At 42.4% G+C, this 19,170-nt stretch overlaps 1 long non-coding RNA gene across 2 annotated transcripts in view; it reads left to right on the plus strand.

Annotated features, from left to right (window-relative positions):
- LOC116525184 overlaps positions 1–18,472 on the plus strand; it is a 22,939-nt gene extending 4,467 nt beyond the window's left edge. Inside the window, exons 2-4 of one of the 2 annotated variants that reach the window (XR_004257623.1) lie at positions 9,533–11,381; positions 14,306–14,362; positions 18,096–18,472. This is a non-coding gene — a long non-coding RNA (uncharacterized LOC116525184). Of the gene's footprint in view, positions 1–8,168; positions 11,382–14,305; positions 14,363–18,095 lie in introns of those variants that run through there. The other variant, XR_004257618.1, reaches the window with a different exon arrangement.
- The last annotated feature ends 698 nt before the right edge of the window (positions 18,473–19,170 follow it).

The following is a 19,170-nucleotide window of genomic DNA, read 5'->3' on the forward strand; positions in this document are numbered from 1 at the left end:
AGCATGAGGATGTTTCACAATGAAGCTCCAACTCCAATCCCCGAACACATCTGATAACACCGACCAGGCCTGCAGCATCTGTATCCAGGCCTTTCCAGGAGGAAAGTGACTTCTGGTGACTCACTGAGCCCATTTCCCCTGAATTGCCCTTCTGCAAGGAACAAGTGCAGGGCCTCTGTGAAGCCTGGAGGCCCAATCTTGGGTCCACCCGGGGACTAATCGGAAAGACCTGTGTTTCAATTCTGGTTTGGCTAATTTCTGGTTCTTGAGTGAGTAATGCAAGCCAATGACTCAACTTCTCCAGGTCTCTGTTTTCTTACCTGATACACGAGAATTGAGTGGAAATTAAGTAATACTGCCCTCGTGTGGCAGTTGTGATTATTAAATGAAATATTAGCATAGCATGGCGTTCACAGCCAGCTGTAATTACCCATTATTTCCTCCTTACCCTCCTTACAGCCCATTCGCTAACCACACTGAAATGCTCTCTAGCCCTAACCTCCTGTTTCCCTGTACTACTCCTACTCCACACCTGTGTTTCAGCTGTTACCCACACCAATCCTCCCAGCCTCTTGTCTTGGAACTAAAGTTGGCAAATTAAAAGAATTGTGAGTTCATCCATACAATGGAACACCCAGCAACTCTTGTATGGCCAGATATTTTTATGCCCTCTAATGCCTCCTTGCTTTGGGCAAACAACCTGCCCAGATGTTATCCTTCAAATTCCGCTCAATTCATAGAGTTTGTGTGGTGCTGGCCCTACCCTTTGAACCAATTAGAGACTCCATGATTAGTTCAAGGCCAGGCAGGTATGGAAGACACTAACCCGGCAGCTGTTCACAGCCTCCGTCTCCCTTGCTGCTTCCCACTGGAGAAACTGGAAAGTCAACGACTCTCACAGCTACCGGGGAGCTGAGTGACCTCGTTCTGCCCAGTGAGGGAGGAGGATGGCTTCTGGTTAGATATTTTACTTCTTGAGAAAAGTGTTGTGCTTGAGAAACAAGCTGGCGGTTTCTGGTTCCTTCCCTTTCTTTCTGCCTTGAAGGCAGTTGTGATGACTGAAGCTGGGGAAGCCACATTGTGACCGCGAAGCACCAAGCATAAGGGTAAAGTGGCGGATAGAAAACACTGACATCCTTGATGCCTGACTAGCGCTGGGGCCTCCTACTTCTGCACTTCTTCTCAGTAAATAACAAATGTCCTTATAGCTTAAACTCATTGTTAAACTCATTGCTAGGAGACTTCCTGTGACTTGAAATTGAAAACGTGACTCACTGCCACTGCAGGTGACTCAGGTCTTCCTTGGGGCTTATGCAGCTACTTGGGGGAAATACACCCTCCTGAGATCTTGCGCGGTAAAATGGAGGAAAGCTGGACGGGTGCGGTGGCTCATGCCTGTAATCCAAGCACTTTGGAGGCCAAGGCGGGCGGATCACCTGAGGTTGGGAGTTCAAGACCTGCCTGACCAACATGGTGAAACCCCGTCTTTAAAAAAAAAAAAAAAAAAAAAAGATGGAGGAAAGCTTAGAACTTCAGAAAGGTATAACAAACAGAAGACAGAGAACTCTGATGACATTTGCGCCCCCTAGATTAGCATGTCTGAAGCCACATATACCCTGTTGGGTTTCATGGTTGAGTGAGTGAATGAGTGAATACGTAATTAAATATTTTCCCCTGAAGCTAGTTAGAGGAAATTCTGGAAGGATATTTTATTAGTTATCTATTGCTGCATAACAGATTACCCCAAAACTTAGTGGCTGAAAACAACAATAATGACTTATTTCTCGCAGTTTCTGTGGGCTAGAAATTCAGACAGGATACAGTGGTGATGATATCATGGTGAAACCCCATCTCTACTAAAAAGACTCAAAGTCTGGGGCTGGAATCATATGAAACCTCATCGGCTCACACGTCTGGCATCTGGTGCTCACTGTCAGTAGAACACTCACACATGGCTCTCCTCATCTCCTGGGCTGCCTCACAACATAGCAGTGGGTTCCAAGGGCAAGTATATCAAGAGACAAAGATGGGCTAAGGCTGTGTCCTTTTCCTGACGTAGTCTCAGAAGTCATATAGCATCACTTCTTCTGAGCTCTGTGGGTTGGAGAAATCACAAGCCCCTTCCCAGATTTAAAAAGAGAAAACATAGACCCCCAACTCTCTGGGTAAGAAGTTCAATAATATTACAAGAAGTGCATGTTGGATGGGATACACATATAAGTATGGCCAGTTTAAAAAATACAATTTGCTACAGACACACACTAACCTGTTATTTAGATTTTATCTGGCCAGGACGAGTGGCTCACGCCTGTAATCCCAACACTTTGGGAGGCCAGGGTGGGTGGATCACTTGCACCCAGGAGTTTGAGACCAGCCTGGCCAACATGGTGAAACCCTGTCTCCACTAAAAATATAAAAGTTAGCCAGGAGTGGTGGCACACGCCTGTAATTCCAGCTACTCAGGAGGCTGATGCATGAGAATCATTTGAACCTGGGAGGTGAAGATTGCAGTGAGCCGAGATTGCACCACTGCACTGCAGCCTGGGTGACAGAGCAAGACTCTCAAACAAACAAACCCCGACACATTTGGCAAAAAAAAAGAAAAAAGAATTTTAATAAAAATATTTGATCAAGGGCCGGGCGCGGTGGCTCAAGCCTGTAATCCCAGCACTTTGGGAGGCCGAGGCGGGTGGATCACGAGGTCAAGAGATCGAGACCATCCTGGTCAACATGGTGAAACCCCGTCTCTACTAAAAATACAAAAAATTAGCTGGGCATAGTGACGCATGCCTGTAATCCCAGCTACTCGGGAGGCTGAGGCAGGAGAATTGCCTGAACCCAGGAGGCGGAGGTTGCAGTGAGCCGAGATCGCGCCACTGCACTCCAGCCTGGGTAACGAGAACAAAAAAAAAAAAAAAAAAACACCGTCTCACAAAAAAAAAAAAAAAAAAAAAAAAAAAATTTGATCAAAGTAATTGACCATCTACTCTGTGCTGAGCACTTTGCTAAAGGTTTTCAAAGCATTGTCTCATTGACTCATCATATTTTTTAAAGGGGGTACTATGGGGTAGGATACTTTCTGCCTAATATTTGTATGAAATGATTGATTTTATCTTGAAGGAAAAACAACAACAAAACTTTGCAAACTTAATGAATCTTATGCTTCCATTCAAGCCGAGTAAAGTGTCACCTGTTCCCTGTGGTTCTCTTTTTCATTCATTTATAAAATATTTATTGAGCCTTTACTATGTGTCCAGCACTATTTTAGGTTCTGGGGACACAACAATGAACAAAACAAAGTAAACACCCTCGTGGACCTCCATGCTCTAGAAACTACAGTTTTATGAATTTTAGTAACTCATAGTCAGCCTCCAAGATGGCTCCTAGTGATGAGTCACACTCTTACGTAGTCCCATTCCACAGTGGATAGGGTTGACCTGAGTAACCAATAGGATATTGCAGAAATGATGGATGTGTCTTCTAGGGTTAGGGCATAAAAGCCATGTCAGCTTCTTCTTTGCTGTCTCTCTTCTTTCTTTTTTTTTTTTTTTGAGATGGAGTCTCACTCTGCTGCCCAGGCTGGAGTGCACGATCTCGACTCACTGCAACCCCCACTTCCCGGGTTCAGGCGATTCTCCTGCCTCAGCCTCTCGAGTAGCTGGGATTACAGGCACCTGCCACCACGCCCAGCTAATTTTTGTATATTTAGTAGAGACGGGGTTTCACCATGTTGGTCAGGCTGGTCTCAAACTCCTGACCTCATGATCCACCCACGTTGGCCTCCAAAAGTGCTAGGATTACAGGCGTGAACCACCACACTAGGCTCTGGGATCACTTTCTCAGTGGTTGTCAGCTACCATTTGGGGGACACACTCGACCAGCCTTATGGAAAAGCCCAGGTGGCAAGGAAACAAGGCTTTCTCCCGACAGCCATGGGAGCCCTCTTGGAAGCAGATCCTCCAGTCCCAGTCAAGCCTGCAAATGACTGCAACCCTGGCCAGTAGCTTTACTGAAATCTCATGAGAGACCCTTAACCACAACCACTCAACTAAGTCATTCTTGAATTCTTGACCCACAGAAGCTGTGAGATAATAAAGACTTGTGGTTTTAAGCTGTTAAATTGGGAGTGATTTGTTATGCAGCAATATATGTAATACACTCAGGAAAAAAAATCCACAAAGGGGGAGGGTGGTGAACAAGAGATTATGCCTTTGTACCTACTCCCTTATGTCTGGAGGTGCAATATCAGACCCATCAGACTCCCCACTCCCCACCCCCCATGCTCCAACATCATGCCCCCTTCCACCTGTTTTTGGAATGCCCTGCCAAGGTTTTCACTTAGCCTTTCTTATTGCTACTTGCTATTTTCCACCTTCTCATTTGCTGAGGCCATGTCTTACCTCCTGTAATGATAGCCATATGTCACGACTCCCTGTGTTTCCCATGCTCCCTAGCTCAGTAGTACCTTGCATATAAAACCCAAAGCCCCATGCAGATCAGAACCTTGGCTCCGAATCCCATTGGATTCAGATTCTGAATCAACCACTAATTATCTGGGACACTTTTTTTAACCTTTCTGTAGTTCAGCTCCCTCAATTGTAAAATGAGGATAATCATAGTGGCCACTCATAGGATTGATGTGAGGATGAAATGAATTGACACATGTAGAGCATTTGGAACTGCACCTGACACATGGCAAGTGGTCAATAAATACCACTTGTGACTTTTCTGGGTCAAAAACTATAAAATATCAGCAATTTCATGTTGTTCAAGCTAATATTGTTATTGTTGTCTCATCAGAGATATTCAGAGGAATAATCCAGCAACTGAAAATTAATATTTTTATTAGTGTCTCTAGAAGAAAATCAAAGATGATCCAAATCGGAACTCAGAGCACCTCTGAAAATTCTCCTTCTTTAATTTCTTTTATTGCTAACCAGGAAAACTTTCTCCTCTACTCATTTTTTTGGTTTGTTTTTTGGTTTTTTTTTAAGATGAAGTCTTGCTCTGTTGCCAGGCTGCCATGCAGTGCGCAATCTCGGCTCACTGCAACTTTCACCTCCCGGTTCAAGCGATTCTCCTGCCTCAGCCTCCCAAGTAGCTGGGACTACAGGCATGTGCCACCATGCCCAGCTAATTTTTGTATTTTTAGTAAGGATGGGGTTTCACCATGTTGGCCAGGCTGGTCTCGAACTCCTGACCTCAAGTGATCTGCCTGCCTCAGCCTCCCAAAGTGCTGGGATTTACAGGCATGAGCCACTACGCCCAGCCAACCACTCATTCTTAATTCTCAACTAAAAAATCTCTTTGCCCCAACACCACACCCATATGACCAGCCAAAGTAGGTTTCTACCTTGCTTTCCTTTTAATTTAGCTCTGTTCTCCTCTTCCTTGTAGTAAATTTCTCAGTCTTTTTCAATACAAATGCCTAGTTTTGGCTTCTCAGTTGTTTCTCCCTTCTCTCTCATCTCAAAAGCCCAGATTTGAAACCACCAAAAACTGGCTTCTTAAGGGGCAGGAGAGAGGGGAGAAGCTTAGAAGGCAAAGGCAGAATCCCTTTTTCTTTTTCCTTTTAATTTGGTACACACACACATGTGATATTGTGCTGGCCTAGAGCCAGAACCGGAGCAAAACTATTTTATAAAATGCAAAACTGTTTTTAGATAAGTTGAAATGGCTGCCCCATTCTCCTTACAATGACTACTGTCCTTGGCCTCTGTGAATAGAACTGCCAGTTTGTTCCTCAAAACTATGTAAAGCTGCCTACCTTTTCTTATCAGTAACTGCTAAAATCTGTGGCTTCTATCACCACCCAGACGATGTGTAAACAAATGTATATCCTGACTTCTGTAAACCACTGAGGTAACAAACAGAATGACAAAAGTCCCCTAGCCCTTGGAATGTCCGGAGACCCCCGCCCTTGTCTCCACCCAGGAGGTGAATCACAGAATCCCCTAGCCCTTGGAATGTCCGGAGACCCCCACCCTTGTCTCCACCCAGGAGGTGAATCACAGATTCCCCTAGCCCTTGAAATGTCCGACACCTTATCATCCCCATCCCCGCCCCTCACCCCCTCTCCCAAGGTGGTTTTTTGGGTATAAAAAATCATGGCACCCTCCTGTTGCCACCACAGGTTGGAGAGACGTGAGTCCTCTGTGGTCGCCGGCATAATAAATGACCCTACAATCTGGCATACTTTTGTCTTGTGATAACTTTCTACATTCGGTCAAATACAACACACACACACACACACACACACACACACACACACACACACACACCATTAAGCTTACCACCTTAACCATTTCTAAGTCTATAGTTCAGTAGTGGTAAGTATATTCACCTTGTTGTGTGACCAATCTCCAGAACTTCTTCATCTTGCAAAACTGAAACTCTATAGCCATTAAACAATTCCTCATTTTCCCCTCTCTCAGCCCCTGGAAACTATCATTCTACTTTCTGTCTGTATGAGTTTGACTACTCTAGATACTTCATGTAAGTGAAATCACACAGTGATTGTCTTTTTGTGACTAGCTTTTTTGACTTAATGTCCTCAAGGTTCATTTCCTTCCTTTTCAAGGTTGAATAATATTCCATTGTATGTATATACCACATTTTACCCTACTATCTGCTAATTGTAATAATTTACTTAATTATTTTATTGTAGTACACATGTATAGCAGTATCAGAATTGTAACCCACACTCCCATGTGAAACAACTTTATCAAGTAGAGCACAGTGCTTATGTACAGTTTCTTTTGCCTTTCATCTGACAGGCTCCACTAATTTCCAAAGTTTTGTCAGCATCTTTCCCCCTCACTGTAGCTTTCAGTGGGGTTGTTTCAGACATTTTAATGCAGTTATATTGTTTTGTCATATTCTATATTCTGTCTTGGGATCCTTCACCTAAATGATTTTTTTTAATATTTGTATGCTCTTTGTGCTATAAAATTCTATGGATTTTGACACATACATAGTGTCAAAAATCCTCTAAAAAATAAGGGATTTTTTTTAGGACAGTGAAACTAAATTCTATGACACTATAATTTAGGACCTATTTAACTCTCTGAACCCCTTGGCGATCACTAAACTTTTTATTTATTTATTTTTTAGACAGGGTCTTGCTCTTTTGCCCAGGCTAGAGTGCAGTGGTGTGATCAAAGCTCACTTCAGCCTCCGCCACCCAGACTTAAGCAATCCTCACACTTCAGCCTCCTCTGTAGCTGGGAGTACAGGCATGGGCCAACATGCCTGGCTAATTTTTAATTTTTTTTGTAGAGATGGGCATCTCACTGTGTTGCTCAGGTTAGTCTCAAACTTCTGAGCTCAAGCAATCCTGCTGCACTGGCCTCTCAAAATGCTAGGGTTACAGTCACATACCACCATGTCCAGCTATTTTGTGTGTGTGTGTGTGTGTGCACGTATGTGTGTAGATGGGGTTTTGCCATGTTGCCCAGGCTGCTCTTGAACTCCTGAGCTCAAGTAATCCACCCCCCTCAGCCTCCCAAAGAGTTGGGATTACAGGCGTGAGCCACCACACCCAGCCTCATTGAACTTTTTATCATCACTGTAGTTATGCCTTTTCCTACCACATTTTGATTAATCCATTCAGCTGTTGATGGATGTTTGAGTTGATTCTACCTCTTGGCTATGGCAGAATTCCTTTTAAAGAGGGAAAAGAGAACAAATATAGTAATTTTAGCCTCCATCACAAGGAAAAAACAATATAATAAATTGTGTGGTTTCAACATTAAATGGGAAAGCAGATCATATCTTGGTGAGTCTCACAGGGCAGAGCAGGGCACATGCAGGTGGGGGGTTCAGAAATGGACTCCACGGCCACACTATCTGACTTGAATCCCAGCTCTACCACTTTTGGGCTGTGTAACTTCTGGTAAGTTATGACATGTCTTTGTTCCCTAATGGCTTCACCCACAAAAAAGGAAAAATAATATCTACCTTATGGTATGTACTATTATTATCAAAAGCAGTTGCCTCATGAAGGGTAAATGATGTAATGCATCTAGGGCAAATAATACCTGCCACATAGTATGTACTATTATTCTCAAGAATAATAATCTCAGGGAGGAGCAAATGATTTAACATATATAAAGCACTTAGAACAGTGCCTGGCACAGAGTTAGCCCTCACTAAGGGACCATTACTATTATTACTAGGATTTTGAGATGGGCTCAGAAGAGTCAGGATTTGATCATTTAAAGGAAGAGGAAGGCATTACAGACAGGCACAAAGGCACAGCAGCACAGAGGCTGAGGGAGTAGATTTAACAAATAAAATATAGGACATCAGTGAAATCTGAATTATTTATAATTGCCTGTGCATATGTACATTGGGACAGAAAAACATTGCATGCACTGACTTGTACTTTTTCATTGCTTTGTTTCATATGCTAATTCATTGCTTATCTAAAATAAATTATAAGTATCTAAATTACATGCCTCTTTTATTATATTTCCCTGGAGATTTGGTGCTCCCTAATAGTTCTTCATTTTGCAGAATTTGTTTATAAAATTCCTTGCAATAGTCTGTTTTCCATTTACATTTTATCATGACTTCTATAGAGGTCGAATTCAATTTATTTTTTTCCTTTGGCCACCGCACATTCACTAATGAGAAATCATGCTCGACATTAGCATTACAAGCCAGTGTATTGAATATGTAAGGGCAGAAATTTACCAACTCTGAGAATCACTCTTCAAATTTGATTGGCTGAAGCACATGTATCATCTTTCATGCATAACTTAATTTTCCATTCTTCGGGATCACATTGCATATTTTGGTCAATGACTCTTTCAAATGTCCACTGACAAAAAGGAAGCACTGTCATCAGTATTTATTTCTTCTTTTCACTACACTACACATAGATTACAAATAGAACTTTCGATGGATGCATGGAAACAAGTACAATGTTTATTCAAAGTTGAAGCAAAGCCTGAATGATCCTATGAAAGATATTGGCTGTCCTGCCCGTGTTCTCATAATGCTGCTTAAATAGCATTGGATGTCTTCTTTCGAGACTGAAGTCATTATCATGAAATTTTTCATGTAGTGTAATCATTTAGGCTTTGCTTCGACTTTGAATAAACATTGTACCTGTATGCATAACACATAATGTAATGTAGTGAAAAGAAGGAATAAAAACTCATGTATTAGATAAAAAATATACATGTAATATAGTGTAGTGTAGATTATTTTCTTTCTTTTTCATCACACCACACACGATGATTCCACTTGTACTCATATTGGCAGAGTATTTTGTAGCATCTGTGTAAAAAAATTAAATTTTTCAAAGGATGAAATCCATCTTGAAAGATGGTCATAGCAAGTGTTGTAATAATTGTCCACTTTGAACTAAAATTTATTTTCCTGTTCATATGTAATGTCCCTTTTAAGAATAGCTTTGGTAATTCAAAGGATGCATTTTTCATCAATTCTCCTTCAACACATTCAACAAATACATTTAGCAATGGAGTAGTACTTCCATAACACTATTTGCTCTTTCAATTTGCAGAATCTTATTGCAAAATTGACATTGAAAACTATGAGAAGTAGTCATCATTCAATGGATTTTTTTAAAAGTCAAGAATTTTGGGGTCTCTCATTCATAATTAAAGTATAATTTCAGTGCTTGAAATAAATGGAAGATTCTCTCAACTGCATTTGTTAGAGCCAATGGATTTTTGAATGCAAGAGAAATGAAGAATTCTGAATGCCAAAAAATCATAAAAGTCTTTAAAATGTTCTGTTAGAATGCTATAAGTACTAAAGTAGGAGAACAATTTCATGATAATTACTTTGGTTTCAATAGAAGACATCCAATGCTATTTACACAGTATTATGAGAATATGGGCAGGACTACCAATGTCTTCCACAGGATCATCGAAGCTTTGCTTCAACATCAAATAAATGGTGTACTTGTATGCATACATCCACCAAAAGTTCTATTTGTATTATCTCCAACAAAAGCAGTAAAAATTTTCTCATTAAGTGCTAACTCAAGAGGTGCTGTAAAAATTCGCTATTGTTTCTGAAGTCTCACCTGGAAGAGATTTCTACCTGCAGTTGTCTTATTGCAAGTGTTTTTCATGAGAAAACTAATGCGAGCAGGGAAAGTTGTACCCGTATTGTGATGCTTGTATTGTGGCTATGCCATAAAAAGGTAAGGCATTTAGATATTTGATAATCTCTGTAATAATAACTTAAGCGATTATATTTTTAATTAGGGCAGTCGATTTTATTCTAGCATTTGAAATTGTGCTTGCAATTTTGGAACCAGGAAATACTTTGTTAGTAGTATGTTCAGTTATTTCAGCAGAAAGACTGATAATGATATAGTGTGGAAGGCCATTACAACTTCTGTTACAACTATTTTGTCTTCTTAATCTGAGTTTCTCTTAATAAAAAAAAATTGTTAGTGTATCACTTTTCTTAGTACTATTGAGAAAATCTTACATCTCTTTTATGTTTAGCCATTAATATATGCTAGTTTCCATCTAATTTTCTATCATTTTTATACTAAATGAACAATTACATACTGCACAAAGCACTTCAAAAGGAATTTTTCCTTGTTCAATAAACGTCCACTGCTCAGAAATTTCATCACAAAATTTACACTTGCTTTTTGGCAATCAGGGGTTCAAATATACGCAAATAAAAAGCAGATCATATAAACTGCAAGAATGGAAGAGATTCATTTCGCCAAGTTCACAGCCGCTTCAGTACATCCGTCACTCATAAGTGCAAACTCATACCATAAACAAAGTCCAACTGGTAGGTTGCGTTACACTGAACCTGACATGTAATGCCAAAAAAAAAAAAAAAAAAAAAAAGTGAACTTCCGGTTTGCTTGCAAGAGAGAACTGTACTTGTGTGGCAAAGTCTCCCAACACCCCAGGGCTGACTTAGTGTAAGGTTTAGGGAAGCGAGGCTTGAGGCTTGCAGGGGCTGGTGGCGTTTCTGATGCGTAAGTATTTAGAAATCTAAGGCCTTTCAGCTGTGTTAGCAAATCACTAGCAAAAGCTGCCTTCGCCCCGACTTCCGGCGGCGCAGGCGCGGGAGCGAGACACTTGCTCATTGGCTGCTGCCGAGCACCAAGGGGCCGGCGCTGAGCGCTGCCTTTCCGGCTGTTGCGGATCTGCTTACATTTAGGACTGCAGTTACTGCTGCGAGGCTGTCGCTGACTGGCCGATTTTCCGAACGTGCGTATGATTGGAAGTTACCTCTAATTAACAGTGGCTGCCGTGTAAGACTTGGGACTTCTGCCAAAGAGCAGTGTTTTCCTTTCCCGAAGAAGAAAATCAGTACCCTTAATCCTCAGTCTTCCCTTCTCCCCTCAGCCGAACCTGCATGAAACCAGAAAGGTATTGTCCAAATCTTTGTGGAGATATCCTTTTCAGCTAGTGTTGCCATTTAGGTGATTTAATTTAGGTGCCAATTACTGTGGAGGAAAAGCAGCTCTGATGAATTTTTGAATGTATTTTTAAAAAGCTGGGGCTGGGCACAGTAGCTCACACCTTTAATCCCAGCTTTTTGGGAGGCCTAGGTGGGCAGATCACCTGAGGTCAGGAGTTCAAGACCAGACTGGCCAACACGGTGGAACCCCATCTTTACTAAAAATTCAAAAATTAGCCGGGCGGTAGTGGTGCACACCTGTAATTCCAGCTACTCAGGAGGCTGAGGCAGGAGAATCACTTCAACTGATGGGGCGGAGGTTGCAGTGAGCCGAGATCATGCCACTCTACTCTAGCCTGGGTGACAGAATGAGACTGTGTCTCAAAAAAAGAAAAAAAAAAAGCTGAACACAGGACATTCAAGGAGTCTTGACAAAGTCAAGTTGGACAAAACACAGGATGTACCCTACATGTATAGCCAATATATTCCCTCTCCATGGGGAAAGTGAGAGGGAAAGGGAGGGAAAGTCCCATACCCATCAGAAAGAAATCTAAGTCCTTTGTCCTTCTGGAAGGGCATCCATGGTATCCCAGCTTTTTTTTTTTTTTTTTTTTTTGAGATGGAGTCTCGCTCTTGTCACCCAGGCTGGAGTGCAATGGCGTGATCTCGACTCACCGCAACCTCCGCCTCCTGGGTTCAGGCAATTCTCCTGCCTCAACCTCCTGAGTAGCTGGGATTACAGGCACGCGCCACCATGCCCAGCTGATTTTTTGTATTTTTAGTAGAGACGGGGTTTCACCATGTTGACCAGGATGGTCTCGATCTCTTGACCTCGTGATCCACCCGCCTCCGCCTCCCAAAGTGCTGGGATTACAGGCGTGAGCCACTGCGCCCGGCCCCCCGGCTTATTAAAGAAAAAGATTGGAACAACCTAAATATCCGTCAGTCAGGGACTGATTGAATAGTTTTCTCATCTGTAAAATGGAATGCAATACAGCTACTAAAAAGGAACCAGTTCCATAAACGGATAAGAGGACGACCACAATAGTTAGATAAATTTTAAAAAGCAAGATACAGAACTCTGTGTATAAAATGTGTGCTAAAACATGAGGATCAGGAGGTAAGAATAAATATATGTTCCTGTATGCATAGACTATTTCTAGAAGGATATTAAACAGGTCGCATTGATCTCCTTAGGGGAAGGGAGCTAAAAGGCAGCAAGTGGAGGGAGTCTTCCTTTTTATGGCGTATCCTTTTGATATTGTTTTGGTTTCTTTATTCTCTGTGATGCATTATATATATTAAACAATTTTAATTATCCTATATATATAGAGAGAGAAAGAGACATTTTATTACAAGGAATCGGCTGATATTATTGTCGGAGTTGGCAAGGCAATTCTGAAGTCCATAGGTCAGGCTGTGATGAAGGCAAATGGGAACTCTTGGGTATGAACTGAAGCTGCTGTCCACAGGAAGAATTTTTTCTTCTGGGAAACCTCAGCTCTTCTCTTCTAAGGCCTTTCAACTGATTGAATCAGGCCCACATAGATTATTTTGGACAATCTCTTATTTATTTCCCTCCCTCCTTTCCTTCCTTTTTTCCTTTCCCTTCCCTTTTCCTTCCCTTTCCCTTCCCTTTCCCTTCCTTTTTCCTTTCCTTTTCCCCTCCCTTCCCTTTGCTTTCCCCTCTCCTCCCCTTCCCTTTTACCTTCCCCTTCCCCTTCCCTCCCCTTCCCTCCCTTTCCCTTTCCCTTTTCCCTTTCTCTTCCCCTTTCCCTTCCTCTTCCCTCCCCTTCCCCTTCCCTTCCCTTTATTTTTTTGAGACAGAGTTTCACTCTGACACCCAGGCTGGAGTACAGTGTCATGATCTCGGCTCACTGCAACCTTCACCTCCTGGGTTCAAGCAGTCCTCCCACCTCAGCCTCCCACGTAGCTGGAACCACAGGCATGTGCCACCATGCCCAGCTAATTTTTTGTATTTTTTCTAGAGATAGAGTTTCACTATGTTGTCCAGGCTGGTGTTGAACTCTAGACTCCAACAATCCACCTGTCTTGGTCCCCCAGAGTGCTGGGATTACAGGTGTGAGCCCCCATGCTTGGCCTCTATTTCCTATAGTTAACTGACTATAGACTTTAATCATATCTACAAAATAACCTTCACAGCAACAACTAAATTACTGTTTGATTGAATAACTGAGGACTGTATCCTAGACAAGTTAACATGTAAAACTGACCCTCAACCTATATTAGTCATTCTTCACTGCATGACAAATTATTCTAAAATTTAGTGCCTTAAAACAACAACATTATCTTAAAGTTGCTGCAGGTCAGGAATCTAGGTGCGGTTTAGCTGGGTCTTCCCCCGCCCCCTGCTTTTTTTTTTTTTTTTTTTTTTTTTTTGTGCAGACAGGATCTAACTTTGTTGCCTAGGCTGGTCTTTCGGTTTCAAGCGATCCTCCTGCCTCAGTCTTCCTGCTTCAGCCTCCCAAAATACTGGGATTCCAGGATTGAGCTGTCACACCTGGCTCCTATCTAGGTCTTTTTTTTAAAAAAAAAAAAAAAAACAGAGTTTTGCTTTTGTTGCCCAGGCTGGAGTGTGGGGGTGCGATCTCAGCTCATTGCAACTTCCATCTATCACCTGGGTTCAAGCGATTCTCCTGCCTCAGCCTCCCAAGTAGCTGGGATTACAGGCGCGTGCCACCACACCCAACTAATTTTGTCTCCTGGTTTCTGCTTTATTTGTTGTCCCTAGTATAAGAAGAAAAGCAACCTTGATGTTATTGCACACATTATAGGCTGCAACACACACAGCATTCTTGACTGTTCTGGCTGGCTGCCTTTAACTGTCTTGCCAGAGCATATTTACTATTTCCCCATCGTATATAATCCTTAGGTCTGGGGAGTAACAGATCTACCTGTCTTGTGGCCACTGAAGACCATGCTTCTGTCTGTAAGTTACCTCAGCAGATCATCCTTCACCACCAAGCTGGATTTGTCAGCCTCCTTTGGTTTCTTGGCTTCTTTGGCATTTGGGGGTCGCTCTGCATATCCGGCCCTTTTGCGGAACACTGGCTCACTCACATGTTTATTGGTAGGATTCAGTTTCTCATGAGCTGTCAGCTGGAGGCTTCCCTTGGTCCTTGTCACATAGGCCTCTCCGCAGAACATCTCACAACATGGCAGCTTATTTTGTCAGAGTAAGCAAGAGACTTTTAATTATTTTGAAAACAATGAATTTAGAAAAAAATCAAATGTGTGGGCTGGGCATGAACAAGAGGCATGGATAGATTTGCAGGTGTGGATAGGATGTTTTCAAGCCTGGTGACCCTTCTGCAGGTGGGTGGACCTCCGTGCCTGGCTGATCAGCTGTGTGGGATGCTTCCCACATCTCTAAGTCTCTTCCACATCATATGGAGCACAAGAAACAGCCTGGGTGGAAATGGAGGAAGTCCTAATGACTCTTCTCAGCAAATGACTGAGAAGAGGAGCTCATGATAAATGTGCTTAACTACACAAGCAGCCAAAGGCCACAGGAACTACTGATCATTCTGTGTAGAATTCATCTCATGGGAGCTGCCTACTGCTGATGGACATAAACACCCAGAAGGGGGTCTCTGGAGCTTCCTTGGGATTTCATCACAAGAAGACTCCTCTTTGGGGAGTCAGCTTGCTTTGAAGGTAACTGCTCCTTTCCTGCCAAAAACAGTTACCTGAGGCACAAAATGTATTACAGAGAGGTAATATGGTAAACACTGGTGAAAATGGAGGGGTTGGGAGCAGCAGAACCCACTGTAGCGTATAATCACCCTCATCCCAGCAGCTGATACTGAACACTTACTGTGTCTTAGGGATGATTCCAAGTGCTTTTCACACATTATCATTTCACTTCACCTGTGAAGGAGTCACTGTGTTTCCAATTTTCTTGACGAGAAAACTTGCACAGACAGGTTTATAAATCACCCAAAGTCACCAAGTTGTAAGTGGCTGACCTGGGGTTTGAACTCAGCTGCCTGTACCCCTAGCCATTCCACCGTACTGCCTCCAGGGGAGGGCTTCTCTCCTGCACAGCCTAAAAACGAGTTAAAAATATCAGCATTCATTGAGTCCTTATTGTATTTCCCAGGGCTAGGAGAGATGCCATGGGAAACATTTGGTATTCTTGAGTGGCAGGGTGGCTCCTGCAGTGTGAATTTTGTGTGTATGTAAAATATACATAACATAAAATGTACCATTTAAGCCATTTTAAATGTACAGTTCAGTGGCTTTAAGATTTTTGTATTATTGAGGTGAAATTCATATAACATAGAGATGTTAAAATTTTTTAATTTTAAATTTAAAAAATTTTTAATTAATTTTAAAATAAGGCCATTTACAAATTTTTATTTTTTTTTGTTTATAATTTTTTTGTAGATACAGGGTCTCCCTATGTTGCCCAGGTTGATCTCAAACTCCTGGACTGAATCAATCCACCTGTCTCGGCCTCCCAAAGTGCTAGGATGATTGGTGTGAGCCGCCACATCTGACCAAAATATTAGCCATTTTAATGTGAACTAGTTGGAGGCATTTAGGACTTTCACGGTATTGCACAACCACCACTTTGGAAAGTTCAAATACTGTCATCACCCCAAAAGGAAGCTCTGTAACTAATAAGCAGTTTCTCCCCATTCCCTGTCCCTCCTGTCCTGGTAACCACCAATCTGTGTTCTGTCTTTATGGATCTACCTATTCTGGATATTTTATATAACTTGAATCATAAAATATGTGACCTTTTGTGTCTAACTTCTTTTACTTGAAGTGCTTTTGTGGTTCATCCACATCATGTATCAATACTCCTTTTTTATGACTGCATAATATTTTATTGTGTGTATATATACAATTTATCCATTCATCCATTGATGGAGATTTGGGCTGTTTCTACCTTTAGGCTATTGCAAATAGTGCTGCTATGAACATGTGTGTACATGTCCTTATTTGAGTAGCTGCTTTAAACTCTTTTTGGGGGTACTTAGGAGTGGAATTGCTGGGTTATACAGCAATTCTTTTCTGTTTATTTATTTTTGTTTTTTGGGATAGAGTCTTGCTCTGTCGCCAGGCTGGAGTGCAGTGGTGCTACCTTGGCTCACTGCAACCTCCACCTCCCGGGTTCAAATGTTTCCTCTGTCGCAACCTCCTGAGTAGCTGGGACTACAGCCACGTGCCACCATGCCCAGCTAATTTTTTGTATTTTAGTAGAGTTGGGTTTCACCATGTTGGCCCGGATGGTCTAGATCTCCTGACCTCGTGATTCACCCGCCTCGGCCACCCAAAGTGCCGGGATTACAGGCATGAGACACCGTGCCTGGCCAATTATATGGTAATTCTACATTTAACTTTTTGAGGAGTCACCAAATTGGAAGGTGACATTTTGACATTAAAATCTTTCATTGGGAGCTTGGTTATGAATAAGAGAAATATGTGTGGTGTAGTGAAGATGCAGACTGGCCTGGTTTTGAATTTCTTCTCTACCACTTGTTAATAGCATGTGCATAGCTTAGTTATGAGTCTCTTTGAGGCTCAGTTTTCTTATCTGTAGAAATGGAGATGTTGATAACATTCATTCATTCATTCATACAGTGAATCTGTCGAGGGCTCACTGTGGGCCAGGCACTGGAGATATAGTGAGAATTCATAAAGTTTACAGAATGAGGGTTCAGGAGAGAAAGGGAAGGACCCAGGGGTGAATTATTTTGGAAAGGGAAAAATCATTTTGTCATGGGAGTAATCACTCCCTTACATCATAGGTACATAGTGAGTACACAAGTGGGCCTGCACGTTATTCCTCTCTATCCCAGCACCGAACACAAGACCTACAAAAACAGATATGTTATTTAGGGTTCTGGGGTTGTCAGCAATAGAAACTGACTAGCTCAGTTTAACGAGGATTACTAGGAAATGATTGGGATAGCTCCAGAATCAAAAGAAGAGATAAACAATCCTCAGGGAGGCCCTGAAGAGCCCAGGCAGTGACAGGAATTTCAGTGACAACTGTTTGTGGCCCAGCCTCTCTTGGGGCTGTTCCTTAGAGAGCCTGCTCCAACCTTTGCCTCTCACCTGAGAGTCTCCTGCCCCAGGTCCCAGTGTCTGATTGCCCCAGCACAGGGCACGTGGGGCAGGGCTGCTGCCTATAATTGCAATTAGGCTTTGTAAACTTCAGGGGTTACTCATCTTAGTCATCAGAGGTTTGAACACTCATTGTGACAATTTTCTAGTAAATAGCACTAAAGTGTCTTGAGGAAAAGTGTCTTTGTTCAAAGTCACAGTTGGGGCAAAAAGAGTAAAACTCTACCTGGGACTGAAAGTGAAAATCAACTTGTCCTGGAAACGAAACAGCAGGTTAAGAGGACAGAGAAGTTAAAGCCAGCTACAAAGCCTGCAAGAAACATTGTTCCTCCCAAAGTCATGTAGTGGCTGTGAAATGCTATAAGGACCCTCTGCAAGTGGCCACTGCTCTCTTACCTAGGACCAAAGACAAAGGCAGAGGCATGCTTTGCTATTCTCATCTAATACTGGGGATAACCAATTGCTCAGCCACCCTGGCCTCATGACAATGCTCAATCCCTAGTTAATCCTTGCTCCTCTTAATCCCTCATCCAAAACAGCATCCAATCCAGAACTGATTCCTGCTTTCCTTCAACCCTCTTTAGAATCCTTGGGTAGGAACCCACATCTTGCAAGATAGGTGCTCTCCTTCTGGAGATCTTCCGGACTGCCCCACCTCACTGCTAATCTGATTTCGTCAGACTGTAAGCTCATTCCTGGTGGCCTCTGGCTGATCAAGTTTTAAAGAAACTGTCAGGGATTGGAATAGAGGACTGTGATTGGCAGTCCCACCAGAACAATGGGACGGGGGTAGGCAGTTCCCCAAAGGAAAATGGAGTGCTGTCATCAGGAAAAGGTGAAGGTATTGGGCATCCAGACCCAATGGATGGCTCTTGGAGTAGGTGCTCAAGTAATGCTAGTTGTTATTTGTGAGGTTGTGTTTTGGAGACACTACAACAAATTACATAAAATTATAGATTATCATAATGCATAATAATGATTATTTACCATGTGCCAGGCACGGTATGTCTACTACCTCATTTGATTCTTAGCAAATTCACACTTACTTTATAGGTCTCCCCAGTTTCTAGGACATGCTTTCTGTGTAGGGAGAGTCATCCAGCCTGAGTACTGGTGATGTCCCACTCATCAAAGGGACACAAAGAAAAGATGGCAGGTTGCTGTCATCTCAGGATCCCATCTCGGTATCTAGGCCAGCCTGACAGCGCTCCTTAGATCCCTGTGGATCTCTGCGTGGCCGTGTGAAGTCCAAAGGGGCTTCAGCCCCAACTCATTCTGCTTCAGGGCCGGGACCCATGCTCTGCTCTGGCAGCACTAATGACAATAATAATCACTAAAAACACTTAGAGGCTGTTTTACTACCTGCCAAGGACTGTGCTAAGAGCTTTCCATGTGTCATCTCATTTAACAGTTGAGGAAACGGAGGCCTGAAGATGTTCCTTATGAAGGTCACACAGTTGATAAATGAAAGAGCCAGGACTCAAATCAGAAGCTATCTAGAGCTCATGGGCTAAACCACAGGCTATATTGCTCGGCTGATCTGTGACCATCTGTAAATGCAGCCTCTTAATAGTTTTTACTCGTTAATTTATGTGCACATTTATATGTGAATATATATATATATATATATATATATATATATATATATATATATACTTT

The sequence above is a fragment of the Sapajus apella genome, unplaced genomic scaffold (assembly GCF_009761245.1).
Source record: "Sapajus apella isolate SASKATOON/1434 unplaced genomic scaffold, GSC_monkey_1.0 scaffold1, whole genome shotgun sequence".
In the NCBI taxonomy this organism is placed as follows: Eukaryota; Metazoa; Chordata; class Mammalia; order Primates; family Cebidae; genus Sapajus; species Sapajus apella.